Raw genomic sequence first — 21,245 nt, forward strand, 5'->3', positions numbered from 1 at the left:
CCCATCCAAATTTGTTAACTATGTGATGCAAGATCTTAAGGATCACCTTGTTAGATGCCTCTACTTGACCATTACCCTGGGGGTAATAAATAGAAGACCAATGTTGTGTGATTATGAACTTTTTGCATAACTCCTTAAGGTTATTGTTTTTAAATTATCCTCCATTGTCAGTAATAATGGAGGAAGGTACACCATACCTCCATATGATGTAATTCATAATGAATAGAGCTATAATTTTTCCATTTTCTATAGAGAGAGGGATTGCCTCTACCCACTTAGTGAAGTACTCTGTAGCTATAATGATGAACTTTTGTCCATTTGAAGAGGATGGGTGAATTTGGCCCACAAGATCAAAGGCCTATTGTTGGAATGATCATAGTATGATAGATGGAATTAGATCCTAAGCTAGTGCATGAATTATATTTCCATGGAGTTGGCATTTTTTGCAGGACATGGTATATTTGATTGCTTCTTGCTCCATATTCGGCTAATAGTAACCAACTCTTATGTTTATGAGCTAGTGTCAAACTATTAGAGTGAGATATGAATATGCTCTTGTGTACATCAATTAATGCACATTTGGACTTGTTAGGTTCTAGACACCTAAGGAGTGTTCTGTCAAGACCTCTTCTAAACAAGTCATCAGCAATAATAACATACTGTGAAGCAGTGCAGATAAGGTGACATTTTTCATTCTAGGTTAGACTGTCTAAAATTGTTTGGTCACGCAAGTAAGAGTATATATGGTAGTAGTGGGATGAGTCATGTCCTACAATAGAATAGATCATCTGAGATTTGGGAGAATCATAGGCAAGGTAGAGTAATGTTTCCACCAAGAATTCATGTCGAAGATCATTTTCTGGCATCTATAATAAGGAAGCAAAGGTAGTCATGGCATCAGCCATTTTTTTGTATTCCCAAGGAATTTTTTGAAAAGTGATATAAGCAAAGTATTTCTTTAAGTCATCACCATTCGTGTATAAGGGATCAATTTCTCATCCTTTGTGTAATATACATCATTGACCTAGTTAATTATGAGCTATGAATCACCAAAGATGTTTAACTCATCCACTCTCCATTCAATTGTGATCTTCATGCCATTAATTAGAGATTCATATTCTATAATGTTCTTTGTACAAGGAAATAAAATCTTGTATGCCTTAGGTAGTGAATACTTCTATGGTGTGATATAGTAGCTGAGCATTGGATCCCTATTGTGTGAAGAAACCATGAAAGAACATCACCCAAGTTTGGTGTGTGAGCATTAGAATTGATTCCTCTAAGAAGTCAATGTTTAGCGAGAGAAGACTCTGCGTTAGTGCTTCTACTAATTGATCAATGATTGCTTGTCCTTTGATGGCCTTTCATTCAACATACTAAATGTCAAACTCACTTAGTATCATAACCCATTTAGCTAACCTTCCTGTTAAAGTTGACTTGCTCAGTAAGTACTTCAGTGGATCAATTTTAGCAACCAATCATGTAGTATGAGAGAGAATGTAGTGTCTTAGCTTTTGGGATGCAAAGATGACTGCCAAGTAAGCCTTCTCAATGATACTATAATCCATTTCATAATAAATCAGCATGTGACTGAGATAATATATAGTTATTTCCTTGTTATCATTGTCTTCTTGAGCTAGAAAAATGCCAAGAGATGACTCTACTACTAAAATGTATAGAATAAGAGGCTTCAAATAGATAGGAGGAATCAGGATTAGTGGATTAGAAAGGTATTGATTTATCTATGTTAGACTCTAATCACATTCTTGGCTCCAGTTGTGATCTATCTACCAGCTGTGATATGAATCTATGAATGGATTGAAGTCTTTCTATAAGCCTCTCATCTAACTGATATTATGAGGTGGAGGCATGTCCATAATTTCTTGACTTTCTCTAGATCAACCCTGATTCCTTTTGTAGACACCATGTAGCCAAGTAGTTTCCCAAATGTTACACCAAATGCACATTTTTTTGGGTTGAGTCTTGGACTAAATTTCTCCATGTGACCTAGGATAGGTCCCAAATCTTGAAGGTGAGTGTTGCATTTTGTGCTCTTAACTAAAGTATCATCGACATAGTCTTCCATTGTTTTATGCATCATGTCATGAAAAATTGTAGTAATTGCCCTCTAATACATGGCACTAGCATTCTTAAGACCAAATGGCATTACATTCCAACAGAAGGTTCCTGATGCACAAGTGAAAGTAGTCTTTCCTTGATCTTCTGGTGCAATTTTGATCTGATTATAACCAAAAAATCCATCCATCAATGAGTACATTTCATATCCTGTCATCATGTCCACTATCATATCAATGTTGGGGAGTGGAAAATCATCCTTCAAACATGCTAAGTTTAGATATCAAAAATTTGTATAGACTCTAATAGATTTGTCATGCTTGGAGACTTGAACAATTTATTGATATCCATTCAGCATAATCAATAGTACAGATGAAACCATCTTTCAGGAGCTTTTCCAATTCAACTTTGACTAGTAATGCAACATGAGGATGCATTTTCCCAAGTTTCTATTTGACTGGTTTAACTCCTAGTGCAATAGATAAATGGTGCATTATGAGATCAGGGTTGAAGCCTGCCATGTTTGAGTACATCCATGCAAAATTTATCTTTTTCTCTTGGAAGAAGGCAATAAATTCCTCTTTTCTTCTGGAGATAGTGATTGTGCAAGATGTATCAATTGAGGATGTTATTTTTTTCCCAAGTTGATTGGTTGTGTTGGCTCTATCAATATAGATTATCTTTCCTAAAAATGACTAGGAAGTGCATCAAATATCTCATCTATAGGCACCTTAGAGAGGTTTTCACCCTTGGATACGTCTTTTATTTTTACTATTTTAGGTTCTGACATTGCCACAATGTAGTTTTCACCATCAGACCTTTTATTTCTTTTATTTTTTATTGTGTGACTGAGATATTTGATGTCAGCTTCAGTTATATTGACACTTTGTTTGTTGGTGGAAGATGTTATAGGTTTGAAAGCATTTAAGTAGCAGGCAAGAGCATAGTCATTATGGAATGTAGGGACTTCACTAGATGCATTGGAATTCTAGTCTATGAGCTCAAGATAGGTGAGTGAAAGAGATTTGGCAGGTTTAATAGCATCCATAATATAATCATCAAATGTGTGGACAAGCAATTCAAGACCTAGAGCGACTTCATCCGCAAGTGTGTTCAAATGCATTTGAGTATGAATGCCATTAATCAAAGACTCAAGGAAACTAGTTGGATAGGACGCATCTGACCTAACCTTAGACAATTCACCTACTTCAAGTGGATTTTCATATACATGGACTTGATCTATGTCTTTGTCTATAGTTGCTTCTAAGGGAGAATCAAATTTTTACTCTCGAGAGTTTGTGATACATGGAGATAGACTATAGAATTCCTTGACAGTTATAGGGACAAATTCTCCTTCATCATCTAGATTTTTACAAAGTTTCTCAACAACCAAAGTATGACTGGACTCTAGTTGTTCTTGTCGGGTATGATATGAATTAGTAGTATCATCAAAGGAATCACTATCACCATCCATGGTGCTAACACGTGGTATAAAGTCATCTTGTTTTGCAAAGAATTTAGTAAGATCAGTAGGAATTGGATAAGGATAGGGATCCTCATCATCAGCATTGTCTTCATGGTTATCAGGCTTAGCTTGTGATTCATGTTCAGATGAACTCTCAGGTTCTGGTATAAATTTGTTAATCCCTAGATGGAAGGGAATATTTTTGAAGCCTATATTGGAGGTATCTCAATTCCTTCTAGCTATTGCTGTTATATGATCAACCAAACCATTTTTGTTGCATCCAATAGGACCATTCCCCTTGTAGCCAAAGTGTTTCATGAGTTTTAGACCTAGACCATATTTTTCAACAGTAATTTCACAAGAGTGTTCTGTGAGATCAACTAGAGTTTCCTCTTTGTATATACTGGGAGCAATGGCTCTATTTTCATCTTCCTCTTCAAGAGGTACAATAGCTTTGACAAAGGTACCATTGTACTTAGTTTGAGGTGTCAACAAAAAAGGTCTCTTGGCTTTAGATGGTCTCCCATAATAACAAGAAGATTTAGGAAGAGATGTCAAAGAAAAAACTAGCTCTATGTGATATTCACCCATTCCAATTTCTTTTAGCTTGAAGGACTATTAGATTTGTTTTAACTTTCCATCATGATGGTCTATAGACTCCCTATTTGTAGGTACAAAGCTTTCAACATATTTCAACTCTACAAAACTAGTACTTGTAGGTATGGTGACTTTAGAGCCATGAAATGGGAACTTTACACATTGATGATAAGTTGAGGGCACGACTTGCATCTCATGTATCCATGTCTTCCTAGCAAGATATTGCAAGCTAAGGGAATGTCAAGAACTTGACAAGTGACATCCCTTTCAACAGGACTAACTTGGAGAGGCAACACAACAAGACCCAAGGATTTGCACTCAACCTTGTCATAAGCTTTGATAGTTATCTTGCGACAAAGATAATTAGACTCTTCAGAATAGTCCAGTTGTCTAAGTAGAGTAGAAAAGACAATGTTTAAGCTAGCCCCATTATCAATAAGCACATGACGGACATGTTTCTGATGTATCATGACCTCAATTTATAAAGGTTGGTTATGTGGATGACTTAGTGAATTATCCTCCTCCTCAAAGAAGAACATATAGTAAGGTGAGGTTAGATGACCTACCATAGATTGGAACCTCTCAAGATCAAGATCTTGAAGTACATTTGCCTCAATGAGGACTTTGTCAAGAATCTGCCTATGAGTAGGCAAGATTTTGAGCAATTTAAAAATCGTGATTTGAGCATTGGTTCATTGTAATTGATCAAGGATACTGTAGCTAGTGGTTGCAGATGATGTTGCAAGTTTTGTACCTTTTCCAGATGGACCGGCAAGGGGTTTGTCTTTGTGTTGTTCTAGATCAAGGGTAAAAGGCATACGGCCTTTGCATACCAACTTAGCATGAGAATGCTTGACAGTATTGGCACAAGATTGTGATGGTTCATTGTCAAATGTATTGGAACTAGGGCCCCTTAAGACAAATGGTGTCTTAGGTTTAGGATTATCTTGTTTGCCCTTAATGGTGATAACATCACAATACTCAAAATCTATAGGTTCAACCATGTTGATCAATTGTCATCATTAGAGTATGTATAGTTGACCTTGTTGTTAGGTTTCTATTTTGATTTTTCTCCTTTTTCATAAGATGGGAATGGCTCCTTGAAAGCCTTGTGATCTGAGTTTTTGTTATGTCCATCTACAACAATGTCACCATCATTAATTAAGTCTTGGAATTTGTGATGTAGGTTAATGGAGTTGCTAGTTTTGTGACATTTGTTTTGATGGTACTCGCAAAATGTGTTTTCATTCCACCATGGAGGTCATGGTTTTGGATCATAGGGACAAGAGTTATCCAATGGAGAAATGAGCTTGTTTTGTAGCAAGGTCTTATAGACCACATCCAAAGGTTCACTAAGAGGTGTATATTCTCATTTTGGGCATGTAACACAAGATGAACTCTTCAGTTTGTTTTCAAATGTTTTATGGTCAACAGGAGGTATATCAACATGTTTAGATACTTTGAGATTGTTTGTAAGATTGAACGTTGCTTTAGCAGGTTTAGGAGTAATGTTGTCAACAACTTCATCATGCACAACCTCTCAATTTTTGTTCACATACTTAGATTTGTCCTTATTAGAGGTTGACCCTTGTTTAGTGTCCTTCTAAAGGGTGATTTTTCCCTTTTTGACCATGAATTCCTCAATTCAAATAGCTTGCATGACCATGTCTTCAAAGGCGCATGAACCTTGAAGTTGAACTCTATACCCAAAATCAAGTAGAAGATTATCCGTAAAGATATCAAGTTTTTCTATTTCAAGGATTTTGTGTGAATATTTGGTATAAACTTGTCTCCATCTCTGAAGGAATGTGAGGAAAGGTTCCCCAACTTTCTGTTTAAGGTTACACAAGTCTTGTATATTAACTAGGTGTTGTATGTTGTGGGAGTATTGTTGGACAAACATATTGGAAATCTCATCAAACATTTTGATACCAGTAGGCAAGCATGAAAATCACTCCATAGCTTGGCCACCTAGACTTCTTGGGAATAGATGCACAAGATATGTCTGATTATGCATAAATTCCATAGACAAGGTCCCAAATTCCTACAAATGATCTTGGGGATTAGAAGTTCCAAAGTATTTATCATACTTAGGTAACTCAACTCCTCTTAGAAAAGGAGGCATGTCTATACTCTTGTCAAAAGAAAATGGACAAAGAGCATCTAGAGTGTTTATTTTTGTAGGTTTGTCCTTATCACACATCATTTGGGCTAACTATTCTTGCATGATCTTCAGTTGGTTTTGCAATTTAGATGTTTTAGTTTCCTCTTCAGGTGTAATGATAGTTTCAACATTAAAGTGATGTGGTAGCTTAGCTCCCTCTTAAGAAAGTTTGAGAAATTATTTCTCTTTCTCTTGGTTAAGTAAGATTTCAATAAATTTTTTGAAGTTTTTGTCCTCACGACAATTTTCAATATGTTCAGGAAGTATTTCTACCTCTTCCTCATTCTCATCAATAAAAGGTTCCTTATGTATTTCATTCCTATGTTGATCTTGGTTTCTATTATGTTCTCCATGTTCCTAGTCTTGATCAGCTATTATAGGGATGTGATAAGTTTCAGTGTATGTTGGTTGAAAAGGTTTCCTGAAAAAGAATTCAACTGTGTTTTTTGGAGATGTATGACCTTTGCTAGTTTTAGGATCCTCTTGATACAAGGGGTTCCTAGTTTGTTGTAAGTTTATGGAAAATGTTATCTGAACACAAGGTGATCTAACACGTGAAAGAGATCATGAAGACTCCTTCGTAGGTGTACTGGACATAGATTTTGCATAAGCTAAGAAGTGACCTCTGTCGCAATTATGACCCCTAGCTCTACCTCGTGTAAGTCTAAGGGGATAAAGAACATTTTTGCTTCTTGTTGCCATAGTCATAGACAAGGACAAAAAGAAAAATCCTAGACAAGAACCACACTAGAACATAGCCTCAAATTAAATTAAGGATGTTGTATACTTGGGTACGAGTTGTCTGAGTAATGGCTAGAATAGCCAAGGTTTATGACTATCATGACACCAAGTATAACAAACAAAAAAGGACAACACAAGATAACTGAGTGAGGAGACTAGTTTGTGTGTAGATCACAAGTTGTTAGCTAAGCAAGAAGTCATTGTTTGACACTTGTTGGCAGATATAGAAGTGGTAAAATGTTGTAGATACAGATCATACTTAGAGCATAGATAGATCTGATAGAATAGTTTGGCAGTTTTCAGGACAAGATCTTGCATAAGGATCCTCACGGAGCCATGCAAGAAAGCACAAAGAAGCAGGTGAAGATTTAAAACAACAATTTTTGGATAGTTTTCTTGTGTGAGGACTTGCATGGAACTGCACAAGAATTTGAAAAATTGATAAAAGGATAGAATTTGGCATAAAAGACACTATTTTTGCAAAATCTTGCGTAGAGATTTATAGGGAGTTGCACGAAGACTTGCACAGAGCCACGGGAGGAAGTGCTAATAGAAATTATTTTCATGCAAGAATTTGCAAAACTAGGTGTGAGAAAGAGGACCAAACTAAAAATTTTGACTGGATTTAAAGAGAGTTTCAATATTTTTGACAGTTCTGAATAGATGGTTGGTTGTGTTTACAAATTTCAGATAGATGGCAAGATCGTTTTCAAGTTTTTGGACAGCATTTTGGTTTCCAAATAGATAGTTTTTTTCAGATAGACATAGGAATCAAGCAGTAGTTACAAATAATCCAACCAAGGGCAAAGCAACTAGGAGGGACAGGGGAGTCTTGACCTTTTATTTGTGTGATAGTTTTGGACAAGTTTAAAGACTCAAAACAAACACGCTTTATCTCTATAGCCAAAAATGGTAGAGGAAGCAAAACCTTTGTCTCACAACTTATGTGCATGCATTCACCTCACACAACCGTGTCACCCCACTAGAGGGCACCCATGTTTTTGTTGTATTCCAAGGACTCAATAACATATATGCTGAATGAACAACCTTGTGGTAGGGGTCAAGCGCGTAGACCACCTTCTAGTGTCCAGGTACATGCCTATGGTGAGAATCTTCAGGAGAGATTCTTCCCCCTCCTTGTACAAAGATTATGCCCCCTTTTAGAGGTGAACCGAGTAGCAACTAACTAAGAGGTTTTTACTTGGCTTTCATTCATATTAATCCCTGGTGGTTTCACAATAAAAGTTGAGGCCAGCAACCCACACCAGCATCTATAAGTGCACACACTTAACTAGAAAGACTAGGGCCAACATCGGCCAGTGGAGTTTATAGAGCCTCTTCTTGATATGCAATATCAGAATGAAGAAGAGGAAATTAATATGGATTTGGAGTCTTTTTCTCTAAAAAGCTTCTTTATTATAGTGAGTTGGAATCTCCAATGAAAGGAGTGTGCTCACTTGGGTCATTCCCAAAGGTTGGATTGCTCTAGCAAGCTCTCTAAAGGTTGACTCAGACTAGTAGTTTGGATCTATGGGTCCAAGTTTCTAATTTCCCTCAAGGGGAAAGAGCATACTCCTCTACCTCATCACCTTTCCCAAACACGCAAGACATATTAATCACCAAGTTAGTTGATCGATCCAGACTTGTCCTTTCTCAAGATTTTGATTTCCTAAAAGAAAATCATCGTCCCTTCATAGAAAAGTCATACAGGAGAACTACTAACTTGTTTGCCTCCCTCGGGTGTCATCTTTCAAAGGCATCTAGGTTTCTAATTTATTCTTGGGCATCACTTCCAAGTAGTAAAGAGCATACTCCCCTATTCCTCTATCTTGCACCCTATGAAGTTCACAAGCCCTATTTATACTATGTGTAAGAAAGCAATAAAAGAAAACATGATGTTTAAGTGGGTTTGAAATGATTTCTTTGACATGCGTATCTTCGAAAAACATCCTACAATCAAATAATTAGTACATGTTTCAAGTGTTTGTGATAAGCTATCTTTGATGAGCATCTTGCAAACCATTGTTAAGTTGTAGAAAACCAAAATCAGAAACAAAAGTGCTTTAGAAACAACTTGTTACTCAAAACATGATGATAAAACTAAATTCTAAAATCTGTATTTGCATTTGTTGATGCAAAATTTCACGTGAAATCCTACACAGGCCCACACAAGAAAATGGCATGTACCGCACGAGTAATTGTGCAATTATATACTTTTTGCATGAGGAAGTGCAATGAAAGAGGTGAAATCTTAGTTTCTTCATGTGAAAATGAGATTTCTCACACGAGAATCTAGAAAATTGTACAGACGACAGTGATAGAATAATAAAAAATGAAGAAACCAAAGCAAATGAGGCCAAAAATTTGATTTCTCGGCCCGACGGTGGGCGCCAGAAATGTATGCGTTAATTATGGCCTATTAATCAACCACACTTCAACATTATCATTACGTGTGAAACCACCCCAAAATGAACATTGAGTTGTTCATCTAAAATAATTTGGCAAATCAATCTGTTGCCTTCTAACTAGAAAGATTATGCTATTGCTCTTAGAACGAGAAGCTAGCAACTAGACCTCTAGTATGAAGGATTTTTGTAAAGCTATATGAGAATTCAGTATTATACTAGATGAGATGCAATTAATCTAAGAATGAAAGAAAGCAAATTATACTATATGTATGCATATTAAGCTAATATGAGATTATAATGCAATAAATTAAGCTATGGATGTATGAGCAAATGAGTAGATAGTTGAGCATAAATTTGATACAAATTCAATTCGACCCCTATAATGAGCAATTGAATGCTCCTTAAATAGAATCCTATGATCAATCAATGGTTGAGATCAATAGGAATGAACGGTCAAGATTGGAGATGAGACTCAGTTAAAATGGCAAATTCCTTGTGTAGGTGAAGTTGATTGATTCAAATCTGAGTGTGATGAAGAATTAACTGAGTTTCACCTGAGTGTGAGAAAGAGTTAACTAAGTTAATTCCATTTCAAGTTATTGTTCACTCAGAATTCCCATTTCTGAATTGAAGAGAAGATTTTGGAGAAGATATTTGATTTAATAAAATAGGATATGACCTCATAAATGCATAATCTTAATTAATTGAATAATTAAACTCAATAATTAAAATGAGGACATTATCTTATTAAATCAAATACATTTAATTCCTTTGTACATTAGCTAAAGAAGTAATTTTAATTTAATTAAAGTATAAAATTAAACTTAATCAATAGGTTTAATGTAGCTAATTTGAGTCAATACTTAGGAATTAAATAAAGAGTATAATTAATGCATATTAGGGTTTTCTACATCTGACACTTAGGTCAAGCAACGAATATTGGAATCAGAATTGCCTAGTAAAATAGGACTTAGGATTGATCAAATAGACTAGAATTGGTTAACATGGCAATGTGCTAATTTTGGGGTATTACTGATGGATAACTTCAAATATAAAACCCTAGTCTAAATATATTTAACTTCATCCAAAGAAGGCCAATTAGATAAAGGATGCATAAAATGCAAACTTTGATAATCGAGAGCATATATCGAGTTCAATCTATCAACAATAGTGTAAATCCAAGAGGACAATAATTGAATGCAAGTAATTGAACAAACAACTTTCCAAACTAAGATGAAAATAGAGTTTTTATATTTATTCAAAATAAGGAACTACAATTAAGCGATGTCTAGTTGCATTAACTATTCAAAAATTGTCATGGCATCCTTTATAGAAGATGTAAGGATACATTCAAGCTACAAACCATTGCGACTATTCGTAACTAAAAATTGAATGCGGTTAAATCACATTTATTGCAATATAAAACATTGGAAAGATAAAACTTTGTATCATCATCACTTTCCTTTTCAATAGTCACATCCTTTGGTTTAGGAATGATTAAATAGTTGATAATCAAATATACTTTGTAATATTTCTTTGATGTCCTAAGTACATTTTGTCTTTGGAATTTATACTCCTAAATATAGGAAAATTAATATTTTTAATCAAATATTGTCTCTTATATGTTTCCTACTTCATTTTAATTTTTCAAGAGCATCTCACATCCTATGGCTATTCCAAAGTCCTCCTAATTCACCTCCTAAATTCGGCGATAAATATTTAGGAAAACATATAAGTGATTTATAAAATATCCCATTAGTTCAAATATATCATTTATATTCTTGAAATAAGATAAGACATGACTATTAGAATTAATGTCCCTCATATTTAAAATTTAATGCATTACTTATCTTTATATATAGATTAGGTTTAGGTTTTCATGAAATAGTTATATGTCTCACCAAATAAGGCTACACATTCTACAATTTTTAGGGAAGCTTACGATGGTTAGATCAAGTTTTGGATAAGTTGTAGACTAGGGATGACCCTTGGGCATCGGATAGAAGAGTATTGACCGTGATTCTATAGCCATTTAACATTCATCAAAATAGAATCTCGTGAAACAACTAACTTTTCCATTTCGTTACACATATGAATCACTAGTACGATGTGACGATAGTACTTAGTGTTTGTGTGGAATAATATTTTCTTTATTGTGGAATAGTATTTTGGTTTTTCTGGAATGTTAATATGTTTATTTGAAATATCAATATAATTATTTATATGTTCTTTAGAATGTGGAATAATATTTTCTTTATTTTGGAATAGTATTTTGCTTTCTTTGGAATGCTAATCTTTTAATTTGAAATATTAATATAAAATAATTATCTATATGCCTTCTAGAATGTGGAATAATATTTTCTTTATTTTGGAATAGTATTTTGCTTTCTTTAGAATCATAACCTTTTAATTTGAAATATCAATATAAAATAATTATTTATATGCCTCATAGAATGTGGAATAATATTTTCTTTATTTTGGAATAGTATTTTGTTTTCGTTGGAATGCTATCTTTTAATTTGAAATATCAATATACAATAATTATTTATATGCCTTCTAGAATGTGGAATAATATTTTCTTTGTTTTGGAATAATATTTTGCTTTCTTTGGAATCATAATCTTTTAATTTGAAATATCAATATAAAATAATTATTTATATGCCCCATAGAAAGTGGAATAATATTTTCTTTATTTTGGAATAGAATTTTGCTTTCTTTAAAACAATAATATTTTAATTTGAAATATCAATATAAAATAATTATTTATGTTACTTTTTCCACATAATTTAATCTATTCACAATCTAATGCTATAGGAATGGTTTAGTTCTAGATAAAATAACAAATAGTATTGTATTAAATTGAAGATTTGAAAAGATGTATATCATTATGTATGAAATATACAAATATTATAGTGTAAAATATTTAGGTTCAAGAATGGGTACATGTAGCATTGTGAGTACATATGTATGTGGAGATTGAACATCAAACTTCCAAGAATTGGAAATAGAAGAACATACCTAATAGCGCTCCTTGGTCATGGATTTGGAATTTTGAATTTGCAAAAGTTTAGGGTTACATGAGAATGGATAGTCAAGATACAAATTTGGGAGCTCCTTAATAGTAGTCAAGATGTTAGGAAAGAAAATCATGTGGACTTTTATTTCTCAAATGCATAGTCTTGTGACAAGTGTCATAAGGAGAGAGCTTGAGAGGGGATTACGGTTTTGGAGGGAATGTGACCAATTCTGGAGATGTGGAGGAGACAAATGTGTAATAAATAGATGGAGTGTATAAGAGAGATGTAAGAGAATTTAAGGTTGACATATCATTCATTTGGTTGGGGAGTGAAAGGATTTAACATGAGGGTTGACTTGAGTTGGGCTAGGATTTCTTAATCCTCATTCTTGAAGTTCTAAAGGTGTTTAGGACTTTAATAGGATTGGATTAGGGAGTAATTATGATGCAAGTTGGAATGTTAAGAGATTGCAAGTGGATCACTTAATTAACCCAATTTTAAAATAGTTAATTTAGTGAGCTTACTATGGGTGAATAGGTAGAGTTGAGTGTGAACTAGGGGTTAGGATTGGGTTAAGGGTTAATAGGCTAGGTCAAGGTTGATTGAAGGGGATTGTTTAATCAAATTATATTTTGGGACTTAAATTAAATAGGTTCTATACAGTTACTTAATTTGATAGAGGAAGAGGATTTTTTACAATCAATTTATGGTTTGTCATATTGATTTATAAATTCGTCTATAGTTAATTAACTATGGGATGAACTGAATTAGTTAAATGTTAAATAGTTAATCACTAATGCCTTAGAAGATAGCTAGATAATATTACTTAATTATGTAATGTGATTTAGGTGTCTATAGTTTCTATGTCATTTTCTATGTGATTGTGATATTCTTTATGCTTCTTTTCTTTTGATAAATTTAGAGAACCGGTGTATACTAGGTAGGTGGCTCACAATGGGTGTCAAGGCCCAAAGTGACTACTAGGATGATCAAGATTAACTAATGCCTCTCCCATGTTGTTATTACTTGTATAGACTAGGGGTGGAAGTAGGAGAAGGTCTCTTGTGATGGAATAATTGAGCACCCTTATGTATGTTGAGATTATATGTGTTGTACACATTGCATGATATTGTTTATTGTGCTATTTTATTTTATCATGCAATGTTGCACCTAGGAGCACCTAGATGGACATTCCAAATGGAGAGATTCCCATGAAATATCCTTGATGAGTTATATTGACACTATTTAGGGGGAAAGTGAGACACTTTAAAAAGGATTGTAGGTCTTTGCTTATCCAAGCCACTAAGCCATTCAAATATGTATGTGAGGGAAAGAGGAAAATTTCCAAATATGTTTCCACTTATAATTCAAATTTGATTAACTAGAACCCAAAGGAAGAAGGACACTAATACCAAACTCAAATTATAAAAGAGGATACAATACAAGGAAATGTACTCTTTAGCCCTTATAGGATAATGTGTATGTAAAATTGAACCAATTGCTTAGGTAATGTAAATCTAGATGCTATGTGTATACAATTATTCCAATTAAGATATAGATCTAGGGTAAAGACTTGAAAGGAAATAAAATATGAAAGACTCACCTTGAAATATGTAGAGGAAGATGTATTTTAGCTCTAAAAGTCATAGATTTCTAAATATTTGACCACAAGTTCCAGAATGAAATGACAAAAGGAACAAAACCAAAAAATATTTCAGCAAGAGGGCAAGAATGACTAGGTCAACCTATTGGAAGGACCTCTTACAAAATGATTGACATAGTCTGGTGACACTACAAAAAAATTCTCTAGAAATCTCCTGCGGAGTAGGTTCTAGATCTATAAGCTCCAACAGATATCATGTTTCTGCACACAAAAAAAAGGGTTTTTGTCGTTGGGTTGAATGAGGATTTTCCTTGGTCAAGCCCTAGGTTAAGGAATTAACTATAAATGAGAAATATAAATGTAAATGACTGAAGAACAAGATAAGTGTTAGGATTCACCTTTCTCAAAACCCTTTCTAATAAGGATTTTGTATGTAATGCATTGTAAACCTTGAATTAGGAATATAGGGTATCTCCACAATTTGTAACAACTCTACCATAATCCCATTGTGGTTCCATGGATGTAAGTGTACATAAATGAAGAAGATAATGGATGTTTTAATGTAGATCTCCTCCCTTGATGGCCAACAATAAGATAGATCTTATAGAGGAAATGCTCACAAAGGATCCTTTAATGCTCGAGAGAAATATCCTTGCTAGAATGCTTGAAAATGCTTAATTGTCTTGAAATGCTTGAACTCGTCAAATGAAAAAGGTAGAAATATTGACTTGAGAGAAAGAGCTTGAGAGTGTGATCTTATGTTACGAAAATAAAAACTCCAAGTCTTCTTGTATATGAGTTTCCAGGCGGGAAAACAATAAAGCAGATTAGAGAATGTAATAAAACTAATTGAACCCTCGAGGCTTTTCAAGACCCGAGCCCCAAAATCATTGGGGACTAGGTTAACATGGGTCAACCTAATCTAGAATAGGTTGACATAAGTCAACTTCATCCCAAAGATCAGTTTCTAGGTGCCATAGAAAGAAGAGGCATATATGAGAATAAACAGGGTGGAAAGTGGAAGAAGATAAGAGAAAAGGGAGTCGAGCACAGGTACATCCATGGTCCAAAGAAGACATATGGAAAGTGTAACGTCCCACCAAGGAACCCAAAAGAAATTAACCTAAAGTTTCACTAAGTTTGCCTAACATTTTTTTTTTGAAAGATAATAACTTAACAACAACAGATATAATATAGGGGAAGCAATAACATACACTTAAGCACATACCATAAAACATATTACATTTCTTAAGCATCCCATGACATTGAATCATATTTTAGTTAAATTAGTACTAAAATTAATATATAACAATTCCACATTAAAAAATAACTACAAGTACGAATCCATTTAAATAATATATAATTATCTCAAATGCCACTTGGCAATAATTAAAAGGCACAATCATCCATTGTACAAGTCATAAGATTTGAAAGGATTAAAGAATATACATCATAAAATAGATTGCATCATTTCATAAGATCTATGAAATCAAATACAATACAATAGAGTATAACCATCCATCATAGTACACAAGAATAGAATAAAAGGTAATATAGAATAGGGAACTCTAGCCATGACATCAAATTGTTGGATCTTAATGGAAAAAGTAAAAAAAACTACCACCCAACCTCATGAAACCTAAATGGTCCACTCCCACCGTGCTGACGAGATAGTCTCAAGTCTTAAACATGATAACGAACTCAAAAGTCAAATCCAACATCTAGGTCAATGAAAACTTGAAAGTAATCTAACTCAAAGGTATCAGTACACAAATAACATCTAAGCATAGAGGCAACAATGACACGTAGGAAATCTAATATGTAAGTTGGCAAGTGTCATCACATGAGTGAGCTCTAAGGTTACCCTAGCAGTCTCATTGGACTCTAACCCCCTAGTTGTTGGAATTCACAAGTGGAAAGATTTACATCTGAGAGGGGGGGGGGGGGAATCAGATGTAACCAACTTTAACCTTTTCAAATCCTTTTAACTAAAACCATTTACATGCATCTAATTCAAATAACAAACATGAAAGTAAAGACATGAATGAAAATAGACAACACACAAATTTGGTAACCCAGAAACCCTCCAAAATGAGAAGGTAAAACTGGGGTAGGGATGACACCCACAAAATATCACTGCAGCAATGTGTAACTGTTCAAGGTTACAATGTTTGACCACTTCCAATAGTCTGCCATGTGAAAGGCCTATCCTGTTAAAGACTTTACACTCTATCAAAAGTGACCTAGTTAAAGGATTTCACTACCTTGCTAAAAGCAGGCCTGGTTAAAGGACTTATGTACATTCTCTTGGAATGCCACCCTATTAAAGGATTTTCAAATGGCTGCTAGGCCAACCTAAGTCCATAGGATTTCCATATCTAATACAATTGCTAAAAAGTATTAGAAAGCCTTGACCTGATTACTTGTAATCTTCAATTGTTGATTACAGATACTTGTTCTACTCTTACTAATCTAATCCTTACTTGATCTGATATGTCACTCTTTGAAGTTTTGATACTCTATTCTTCAAAAACTGGATTTTGCAATGCTGCTTTGTTCTTCACTAAGTCTTTCAAACTCCCCTCTGAATTTTTCTATAGTTCACCCATACACTTCATACAATGGGGTTTCATCCTCCTTTTAAATATTTTGAAGACTTAGGATTAGGTATGAATCTACGATCCATATTAGATCTTCATTTCCTGCTCATTTCATGCACTTTTCCTATTGGTTGCATGCCTTCTCCATTTTTCTTATTGGTTGCATGCAGATTACGTAGGTAATGCAAAAGATTTGATCTTATCTTCAAGATCCTTCAAGATTCATCCTATGTCAGCTCCAAAAATGGTTTACATTTGAGTTTGTGAAGATACAAACTCATATGTTGATTATGTGTTACTCGGCACATACTAGTTGTTGATGCTTGGCACATATAGGAAAACTAGCTCACTCGGCTCCAATAAAGATTTTGTTTCACTCGGCATCTATACATCACTCAGCACTTAAAGATTGCTCGACGCCTGAAGTTCACTTGGCACCTATTGAATTTTTTGGCTCGGCATACATTGTAGCTTGGCTTCTTTATTATACTCAGCATTATCTTGAGAATTGGTTAAGTGTGTTGACACTCAATTGTCAAAACCAGTCTGAGACCAACAATCTCCCCCTTTGATATGAGTGGTAAAAACACTTAACTGAACTTTATGCATCTGATCTCTATGAGTATACTACATAATATGTTCGGCATATGTACAAGACTTCAAAAACTTGTTCAAAATGTTGTATACCTCAAAATCCTGTAACTCCCCCTGAGTTGATGTGCCATTACCATTCCTATAACGAGAATTATTGTGTTGAATATGTCTTATGCTGATATATGTGATACCTTTTGCCTTGTCTGCCTTTATTGTATCTGTGTACCCTATTTTTGCTTCCTATACTCTGTATATGTACCCTTTTCACATCTCCTTGCAGTTTTGCATCCTTTTGGCTTGCTTACTTCCTCAAAATGTAAATTTGAATATCTCCCCCTTTAGATCTCCTCTTTTGGATATTCTTTATTGCTTCCATCAAATAATGTATTATGTAATAATTCTTATTCGCATCTCCCCAAAACATTATGTCTCCCCCTTTCTGTTTACACACTATATCCAATATATCTCCCCCTTTTTAACACTTATGTCAAAGGGTCCTAAGGATAAATAGAATACTTTTCCAAAAATGTTTTATTTGCCTCCATAATCATCTTGAGAGAAGCATCCCAATTATCTAAAGCAATCTCTAATAACTTGTGTTGAATGGTTGTCTTTGCTGCAAGATGAACAAGGCCTTCTAAAGTAGAAAGATTTGGATCTTTCTTTAGAACAATTTCTACATAGGCTTGCTCCTTATGGAGTACTTCTAGATGTGGGGTTATGGAGGATTGAATTTGCATCAATTTGGCATTAATATTGGCCTCTTCTACTATCAACATGGCTAACTCTTTTTGTGTGTGAAGCGTAGCTGCAAAATACTTCTCACTCTGAGCTGGATCTTTTGGTAGCTAAGTGCTAGAAATCTTTAGATTTCATTCCAAACTCAATATCCTTTGGCTTGTTTCCTATGTGAAATATGAGGAATTGCACAACTTGTTGTACAATGAGAATACATTCTCAAGTACTTTCTTCACTTTTTCAATCTTCTTTGCCAATTCAACTTGTGAGAGTGTTATTTCACTTGATATCTTCTCATTCACCTTCATTTGAAATTTCTTTTATAACCATTCTAATAATTTGACATTAGTTTCTAGGTCCTCGTTCTATACCTAGTCCACAATGTTGGATAGTTGCTCCATGATGGGCTAGGTTTCATCAAGTACTTGTAAGGTAAATGCATCAAGAACTATGTCCTTGATTTCCACCAGTGCTTGTGTCTACTTATACTCATTTTTGAGTATCTCTTGTCTATTTATCCTCTCTAGTGCCTCTTGCACTTCATTTATCTACTACAAGTTCATGGTTCTTGAGTCATAGCTGGGTATGACTATTTCTTCATCAAGTGCAAGGTCTCCATAGTGAAGTACCCTTGCAACCTTGGTAGTGCTTAAGCCTGGTGCTGAAAGCTACAATGGGACTGCATTAGTGCTTGGCTTCTTATTAGGAGTCCCTGAGGTAGGCAAGTTTACCAACGTTGGTATTGCCTCCTGCTCTTTAGGGGTTTTCTCCTCTTCTCCATTGCCTTGATCAATGGTGACAATTTGTGGAGGTGCACCTTGGGTTTATATTGCAAGAACATTTTGTCCTATTTGTTCCTTTGTTTTCTCCTTGGCAGTTGTTGTTACCTTTATTGTAGAATCAACCTTAGCAATTTTTTCCTATTCTTCTTGCTCTTTGGGTTGATCTATTGTAGCTATGGGAGGTTATGAGGATTGTTCTTGTGTGCTTTCTTTCTCCCTTGTTATCTCTGCTACAACCTTCTGCAGTTCATCAACACTCACCAATATTGGATTTATACAAAGTTGTGCCTGTAATGTGAATTGGTGAAGGATCTTTCTGAGATCCTCTATAGTTAAGGGATTGATGTTTTGACCTGAGGTGTTAGGAACATCCTTAAAAATAATTGTTTTTGTACATGTTGTATGTGGAGGACTAGGTGGTGGTAGTTGGGTGTCTTGGACACTCTGTTTAGTCTGTTGCTCTTCAGTTGTTGCCTCTTCACCATGTGTCTTCTCCATTGTCTCTTTCTCTCCTTCATCTTTTTCTTTCTCTCTTTCTTCCTCTTTCTCATTCTCTTCTTCTTCATCATCATTCCTACCCTCAAATGGTTCTTCATGTCCTTCTTTCATAGTTTTCAATCCATATATCAATTTCCACATTTGAGTCAACTTTTGGACAACATCTTCAATTTGATTTTGCAAAATTTTGAAGGCTTTGTATTTGGGTGCAAATTTTCTCCCATGCTTCTTACTAGCCTTTGTTATTTGACCTTTAGTAAGGTCTAGCATTACATGAGCCAATATAGACTCTCTTATTTCTTTCTCCATCTTAAGATAGTAATGCCATTTATTCTCAACTAGTGAGCTTAGCTCCTTAGACATTGAAGTATCTAGTTCAAGTGGGGTAGTCTTGAACTTAGCCATCATAGTGTAGATGGACTCTTCCACTATGTTTTGTTGTTCTTTTGATAACTTATTGAAATCTATGGTCTTTAGACCAAACAAATCTGCATTATCTCTAATATTCATTCAAATGTTTTCTAATTTAGATGTGGTAGAATGACTTACCAATCTAAATTGATCTTCATCAGACTCTATTGTTTCCTCGTCTGATTTTGGGGGTGCAACATACCTTCTGCTTAGCAGGCCCTTCTTGTTCTATTGCCTTTTGTTTCTCCTTCACCTTTTCCCCTTGATTTGTAGCCCTAGTGTCAGCCTTTGTAGTTGGCTTGGCTAGACTTGGCTTTGTAGGTTTCTTTGCTTTTGGCTAAACAACTGGTTGTTTCTTCGCCTTTCTCTTCTTAGGCTCAGGCTATGGTGCTTTCTGCTCGGCACCTTCCTCTTCATCTGCATCTTCTCCCATACCTTGGATTAGGGCAAGTGGCCCTTGATCTTGTTCTTCTTCATCTCCCTTGGCATCTTCACCCGCTTCTGCTTCTTTCGCAGTGCCTTCCCCAAATTTAGCTTTAAGTTTCTTAACAAGCTTGTCTTTCTTCTTCAAAGTGGAGGTAGTCTTCAAGTTCATATCCACTTTGGATCTCACCACATCATAAGTTCCAAAATGTGGTGCATCATTGTCAATCTCCTCTACAAGAAGTGCAGTTATTGCTGCTGATGCTTCATCTATGTTTATTTCATACCCAAGAGGTCTCAGCCATCTCACTCTTAGTATGGTTGCTTGTATGTATGTGTAGTCTATATCTACAAGGAAGCATACATCATTTACATATTTTTCAACTAAAGAAACTAGAATTCTAAGCCTTTTCTTCATTGACTTCTTAAAGTCCTCCAAATAACTAGTCATCAAGGTCTCAAAGTTAACTCCCATATGCTCTATGTATTCATTAACTTGAGCTATGATTGTCCTATCATTTCTCCATGCAACCTTTCCAAATGAAGGAAATTCATTTTGAACATAAAATAAAATACATATCAAAATGGCACCAAATTTGCATTGGGCTCCCTTTGTTCTCCTAATTGTTGCTAGATTTTCATTTGTCTATTGTAGTTGCAGCTCTGCGAGATCATAGGTATGATCTTTCTTCACCAGTTTGTATCCAACATCTACTACAAAACAAGGCACACTATTGAGTCTGTTGGACTGATATAATTTTTGTGCTATTACCCTAATAGAAAATTCAACTAGAGGGTCTTAGATAGTGTCAATTGTCATCCCTCTTTTATTCCATTTTGCACCTGTGTTTTCCTCAATTGCCTCCTTGGCATCACTCCTAAGAGTCTTCAGCCGATCTAGGGTTGGGTACCCTGTCACTCTATGTACAATTCTCTTTGTGATCTTGATGGGACCATCCTCCAACCATAAACTACCATCATGCATTCGGCTCAACACAAGTCTAATCCATTCAGTCTTGAACACAGTGGGGAATTCTAGGGCACGCATTAAACCCTTGTTTTCAACAATTTTGTACTCTTCTTTCAATATTCCATTTTTGCATAGTTTCTCATATGCCTCCCTCATCT

This window comes from Cupressus sempervirens, chromosome 10, assembly GCF_028749045.1.
Source record: "Cupressus sempervirens isolate cs-2001-9-10 chromosome 10, ASM2874904v1, whole genome shotgun sequence".
In the NCBI taxonomy this organism is placed as follows: Eukaryota; Viridiplantae; Streptophyta; class Pinopsida; order Cupressales; family Cupressaceae; genus Cupressus; species Cupressus sempervirens.